The sequence below is a fragment of the Rosa chinensis genome, chromosome 7, assembly GCF_002994745.2.
Source record: "Rosa chinensis cultivar Old Blush chromosome 7, RchiOBHm-V2, whole genome shotgun sequence".
Lineage (NCBI taxonomy): Eukaryota > Viridiplantae > Streptophyta > Magnoliopsida > Rosales > Rosaceae > Rosa > Rosa chinensis.
Genome location: NC_037094.1, coordinates 68,379,933 through 68,386,750, shown reverse-complemented (window position 1 = coordinate 68,386,750; position 6,818 = coordinate 68,379,933).

Genomic DNA, 6,818 nt, shown 5'->3' with positions numbered 1-6,818 from the left:
TTGAGCTACGTGAGTGTAGTAAAGCTCTACTTGAGTGGATATTTATAAGGCGAGTTGGAAATTTAAAATAAAAGAGTCAAAAGACTATGAAAATTACACCTGTCCCCTTTGATAACATTTTAATAGTCCCACAATTATTGGGGTCGCGGCTGCGTTGCACCAGCCTATTGTTGACTGCCTTCGTGCCAGATTATAGTTCATAAAATCAGAGTTTCGAAACAGAGGATAGGAAATAGTTCTAGCAGGCGGGAAAGCTGACTGAACCCAGAGGCCACGGCCGCATTGAACCACCCTGTACATCTTGGGTTTCCTTGGAAGAAATATATAGAGGCATGAAAAGAAAGGAAGAAAATAATGTCATTCCGCTTCTGATTTCAAATGAAAGTAATGATTCCCTTGTTTCTCCTGGATTTCCTCCCAGATGTTGTAGGATGGAAGCAGGAGATTCTATGGACAAAGATGACTTGACTATATCAGAATATTTCAAAAGAAGAAGCATAGAACTGTTGAAACTAGAAAAGATGGTAGTTATTCAACTGCATGCGAAAGTTCTGTTGATATTTTGATGTCAGAAACATCAGTGAAAGAGGTGATGCTATGTCCGACTTTGATTTGGGATGTGAGGCTAAGAGGAACCTGAAAACTGTAATGGTGAATAACGCAAGAACTCGAGTTGATGAAATGTTAAGCAGGGTTAGCAGGGTTGAGAAACAGGTTTCAGAGCTTAAAGCCCTCAGAGTAATTCATTGATTCATTCCACCGCAGGGGATTGTCTAGCCCTCACATTTTTTCAATTAATCATTTTGCAGGTGTATGAATGTTTTCTCGCATTTATATAAAGTGCTTTTATTAAAAGGAGCAGTAGGGTTATAATGAGCTCAAACAACTACAAAATTGAGCTGCATGAGCACGATTGAACCTCCCCAAAACCTCTAGTTACAAAACAGCGAACCGAAAGCTCTAAAATCAGCAAAACAGCTCCGAACAAATACGCATCCGTCCGTTCGTAGTATATATATAGTACACATTCTCCAACACTACATTGAAAATCTGCAAATATAGTCCACGTTTGCAATCCAATATACAGAAATATCTTCTGCTTACACGTTATATCTTCATTTTTACCGTCACTCGAGAGACTTCCTTTATATACACAATGTTCGTACTAATTCAGTCCAAAGAGAAACACAGCCTCATAATTCCGGCATAATAACTATTCACACCGAAACGAAAATAGCCTATTATTTACCAATGCAGTAAACTTAAACAGATACAAATTCAAGAACAAACAGTCATTACAATCAATTATAATCTGCTCATGAATTCATATTAGCATAGAAAAACTAATTGCGAGTAGTGGCATGAATGTAAAGCAAAGCATTCCGATTCAAGCAAAAAAAAAGATTGAAATGGAGTTCAAAACCTTACCTCGAAGCGAAGCGCCATCGGGAAAAGTTGAGTGAAAGGTGAAGCGGTCAAAGAAGAGCGGCGGCAATAATATACGAAACAGAAAAGAAACAGAGACGAAGAGAAGGAGAAGGAGAAGAAGTAGAGGAGAAGAGGAAGAGAAGGAAATGCTGTGTTGATAGGAGCGGCGGCGAACGGCGTCGTGTTGGCTTTGTGCTGCCTTGCTGCTACTTCTTGTTTCCTTAGATTCTGTTATTTTTGGTTTCCAAGAGTGGAAAATCCGCGGACTAGTCACGAGGGGATGCTGGGTTTATTATATGAAAAATAATACTTTTGAGGAAATATTGGGCCGGGTCAGTTGGTAAAGTTTCACATTCGTCCACGCGTACATGTTTTGTGTCCTGGTGGTATTTAAATTTTCACATGGGGGCGGGTCTGTTTTGGCTCCAATTTTGTTGCAGCTGGTCAACAGTCTCTTTTCTTGCGCGGGCGTGCCAACACCGTTCGGGTGCGGTTGTCGGGGGTGTCCCTTGACCTGACTTCTTTCAAGAGATTGTGGACGAGGAGAGCACCAACCTCGTCATGGGATTCTTTGTGCCTCGTGGCGAGGACTTTTGCTGAGCTTCTTGTAAATCACAATCGATACTCGATGTTGTAGATCGAGCAGAGCGAGAACCACTGGGAAGTGAGGAGAACTTGCTAAAGCGTGACTTTAGCTTGGCTGGGTTGCTAGGGCGTTACCCTTGCTTGGCTGGTTCTGTAACCGTTGTGGTCGCGGCACTACCGTCGGCTCCCGAGGAGACTAGGACCGAAGCACGCTGACAGAGGGTTTGGTGGCACTGAAAGTCGGCTTCTGAGAAGACTAGGACTAGGAGTGTGATCACCGGTAAGAGAAAGAGAAGGAGAGGAGTTGCTCTTAGAGAGGTTGCTCTAGAGAGAACTTAGATCATCTTAGAGATGTTGTTGTTGTGAATGTGTGTTTTGTGATGAATTTGTAACCTCTATTTATAGGCTACCATGCCAACTACTTTGGCATTAAACAAATGAAAGTGGAGCACTAATTGGAGATAAGGGAGGTGGAGATGGAGCATTAATGGAGATAGAAATGATGAATTTCGGAGATAAGGAGATAAGGAATGATGAATTTGGGAGATAAGGAAGCACTTTCGGCTCCTTTATTCCTTCATGTATATCTCCATCAGGAATTCATATTTTGGCCGTGACGTCTTCATAACAAATGTTCCACTATGAGTGTAGATCATGCTGGTAAAATTTCAGAGCTTTTAGTATAGTGGTTGGGCCGGAAATGCTGTTGGACCCCTTACAGGTCCAGTTTTCCAATTTTGCTTCTGCAGAACAATGGACTGATCTTTTGAAGGCCTTCCACTTCTATCTGGATCTTGCACTCTTCATAAGAAATGTTTCTTAGGATGTCTAAAATGGTTCTGCAGAGTTTCAGCCCATTTAGAGTTCATTTGGTCAGGCGACCGCTCCTTCTGTTTAGCTCGGTTTCTCCTAGCCGAAGTAGGAAAATGTGCTAAAGTTGACTTTCCATTTCCATGCTTCCACAGTAGGCTTTATTTAGCCTCTAAATATATATTTCGAACTTGTCGACAATATATAGCTTGAGCCACTGACATTGGCTCAATTTCTCCAAAACGTGCCTTGTCAGGCCAAAATGCTCATTTTGGGTCCAAACATTGCCCCCCAGACCTCGAAGTCAAAGGTCTTCGTCTTGACTGAAGAGGTCTTGAATCAGCACTACTCTTATAATGTTGTTGCTCCAAAGCCACTTGTATTGGCTTGACTGTTTTCATGTAGGCCTCTAAATAGGCCATAAAGCTTGAATGCCGTAATCTGAATTGCCTTTGTTATGAACTGACGCTTTCTTTGCCAACTTTATTGTCCCCCCATGGATCTGATGTCTGGTATGCAGTGAATTGATGAAAGTTAGACAGCTTGTAGGAAATCAGAACTTTAGCGTGCCCCCCTATGCGAAGGAGACTGCTTTTGATCGCGAATGAGGATCCTTCTCTTCCTTGGTGGTTGCTTCGCCATGTGTATAGCAACAAGTATCTGCCTTGTTCACTGGCTCTCTGTTGATTTTCTCAAATGTAGGGGTTGGAGCCGCTTTCCTGGCTTGATCAAGGCCTATAGTACTTGGCGAAATAAGATGCAGAATAGCAAACTGTTTGCTATCATTTAATTCTTCGCGAGTCTTATGCTGAAGAGGATGATTGGATCATGGCTATCGACATCATGACATATGACCAAGTGAAATCACCATACTTGCTGCAATTTTAGCATCTAAAACCGCATCGGTTTTAATCATGTTTTAATTAAAAAACATCAGGCCACTATGCTGGCCCTGCGGTGGTAAGAAAAGGTGGAATATCTTCACTGTCGCCTTAGATGCGATCCTCAAGATGGAATAATGATTCATTAATTATCAACCAGGGCCACTCACTGGCCCAACTAATAAATTAATCTCCAAAATATCTGAGCTATAAATTGAGGTGTAATGGAGAAGTATATTCACTGTCGCCTTAGATGCGATTCTCAAGATGGAATAATGATTCATTAATTATCAACCAGGGCCACTCACTGGCCCAACTAATAATTAATCTCCAAAATATCTGAGCTATAAATTGAGGTGTAATGGAGAAGTATCTTCACTGTCGCCTTAGATGCGATTCTCAAGATGAAATAATGATTCATTAATTATCAACCAGGGCCACTCACTGGCCCAACTAATAATTAATCTCCAAAATATCTGAGCTATAAATCGAGGTGTAATGGAGAAGTAATCCTTGCGACCTAGAAATGGCATCCAAGAAACCATTCGTTATTGATCAGGCAGATGAAATCACTGAGAAAGCCGCATTCAACTGGCGGACTAACATGAGTATTCAATGTAGACGTCAGACCGGAGAGGAGAGAAGCCGACTGATGGGCTTTGGTGGCGGTGATAGTCAAGCGAGTCTGGGTCCCACACCTCGCGATCGTTTGCCAGATGATGTTATGGCCTATTATGGGCTTCCCATCAGCCGTCCCATAGCGGCTCTTCGACAGGTGCCTGGTGATTTTAACAGTTGGGGACCAAGGAGGAAAGTGGGCTTCTGGCCTACTGTCACTCCCGAGGAAAAGGTTTGGTATCAAGAGGTCCGAGCGAGAGATTTGGCCCGATGGGACGCGGTGGGTATCACCCAAACCATCGATCTATGCTTCTGTCTTCCCCATAATACTAGCCCTGCACTACTAGCCGCCGCTCTTTGCTTCTGGAACACCTCCAGTAATACATTCGATTTCCGGTTTGGGCAAATGAGCATAACTCTGCTGGATGTTCTTACCATCACGGGGTTGCCCATTGAATTTGACCCCTGTGTGCATGGTCAATTTGATGGCATTCAATTTTCTTTGAGAATGGATATGGCTGGTCGAGGGCATCACAGCAAATCCTACCCATTCTGGCGCGACTATTACTGCACCTAGCGAGACCATACAGGAGGTATCGCATTCCTGGAATTCTGGCTTTGCAAATTTATCTTTTGCACTTCTTCCAACAAACCTACTGGGCCCTGGAATTCTCTGGCCACTGCTCTCTACAATGGTATTTGCGTTGGCCTTGGGCAACCTGTATTGGGTGCGTTATATCGCTCCCTTTATAGAGCCGTAATGCGCCCATTTGATACCGACATTAGTGGCCCCTTCTGGATCCTTGCCTTTTGGCTGCAGATTTATTTCCCTCTCTTTCGTCGCGGCGATATTTCAAAGGAACCTCCAGTTGATTCCCTTTTGGGGAACTGGCTTTGCCGCAACGTAAGGTATCGAGCTCCACCCTACTCCGAGTGTTTTATTTACTTGTACTTGCTGGGAGAGATGCCGGACCCAAAAATAGTCCTTTCTAGGCGATTCCCTCCTCCCCTTGATGATGGATTTCTGCCCAATGGACGGGATCATAGTGAAAGAGCCCTCCTGGCCTTTCGTCACGCCATCTCCTGCTTGGATATTCGTCTTGCCACTGATCGCGTAAGTTACGAGCTCTACGCCCCTAACCACTTTGCCCGCCAATTTGGGTTGGCCCAGTTGGTACCCTGGCCTCTGGTTGATTCTGCCAATTACTACACCTCTTGGCGGAGATTAGCCCCGCCTGGGTCTGCCCCCTTTCAGAGTCAATTTACTTTGATAGTGATTCCCCCTTGGGTCAGAGCGCTATACCCCCTCAACGATGTCGATGATGACTATGCTGATTGGTGGAAAGAAGTGTCAGTGAACTGTTGGGACCTGCCACATGACGAACTCTTCGTCCTGATCTTTCATGGCATGAGTAGCCCTGGTCCGGAGGACCGCAAGATTCTTAAGCGCTTCTCCAAACCTGCAGAACAACCCCCGCGACCTATTCTACCTTCTCGCTCATTGCGTCCAGGGATACAAATCCACGAGCCTAGGGCAATAGTAAGTTTTTGTCTTTCTTCACCATTCCATTTCCTTGTGTTGATTTTCCCGCTCTTATTCCTGAGTGTGTTTTGCAGCAAACTACCCGGAGCAGGACAACCTCTGTTCAGGCCGGGAAATAAAAGGCAATAGCAGAGGAGACTTCTGAGGGAGAATCTTCGCATGATGAAGATCCTGCTGAGGTAATTTGGTTAAGAACGATCCCAAACTTGTATATTTGGTGCTTCCCCCCCTTTTGAGTTATGACTCTTTTCTCGTACAGGCCACTGCTGTCTTTGCTTGCAAACGCGATCGAGCTCAATTTGTCGAAGAGAGTTTTGAAGATGATGAACCTCTGGGAATGTGACTGGTAAACTCCGACCCCGTCTTATCCTATTTAAATTTAAAATCTGGGCAGGATTTTCACTATGTATCTTTTGACAGGTCCGTCAAAGGACCACTGATCCCTCTCGCCTGAGCGAGGTTGGACCCTCAGCTACTGCAGAAGAGCCAATTCTCTCGCTCGTTCAAGCATCAACTAACCCTGTGGCAACTCTCCCATCTCCCACTACAGAGCATCTGCAAGGTCCTACCATTCTAATAACGATCTCTGATGACGACTCCTCGGAGGATGAAAGCGTGGAAAGCCACTCTGAGACTTCTGCCGCTTATGAGGAACTAATGACGACAGAGATTCTCCCAGCACTAGAGGTTCAAGAGGTGAATGAGGCGGGGCCTCTTCCTCTTGGTGACCACGTACCAGATATTGACCCGATAGCTCGAGAGGTAAGCCACTATTTGGCCAATACTTTCCATTTCCCTTTAGATCCAACCCTGCTCTCTGACATTTCTGAACTTGACCAGGATTCTGTTTGTACCGAGGAGGTGGCTGCAAACGCTGCTAGTCTTATCGGCGGGACAGTCGCCCCAGAGATGGAAAATGATACTAATGGTGGTGGTGCCCCCCAAGTCTCGCG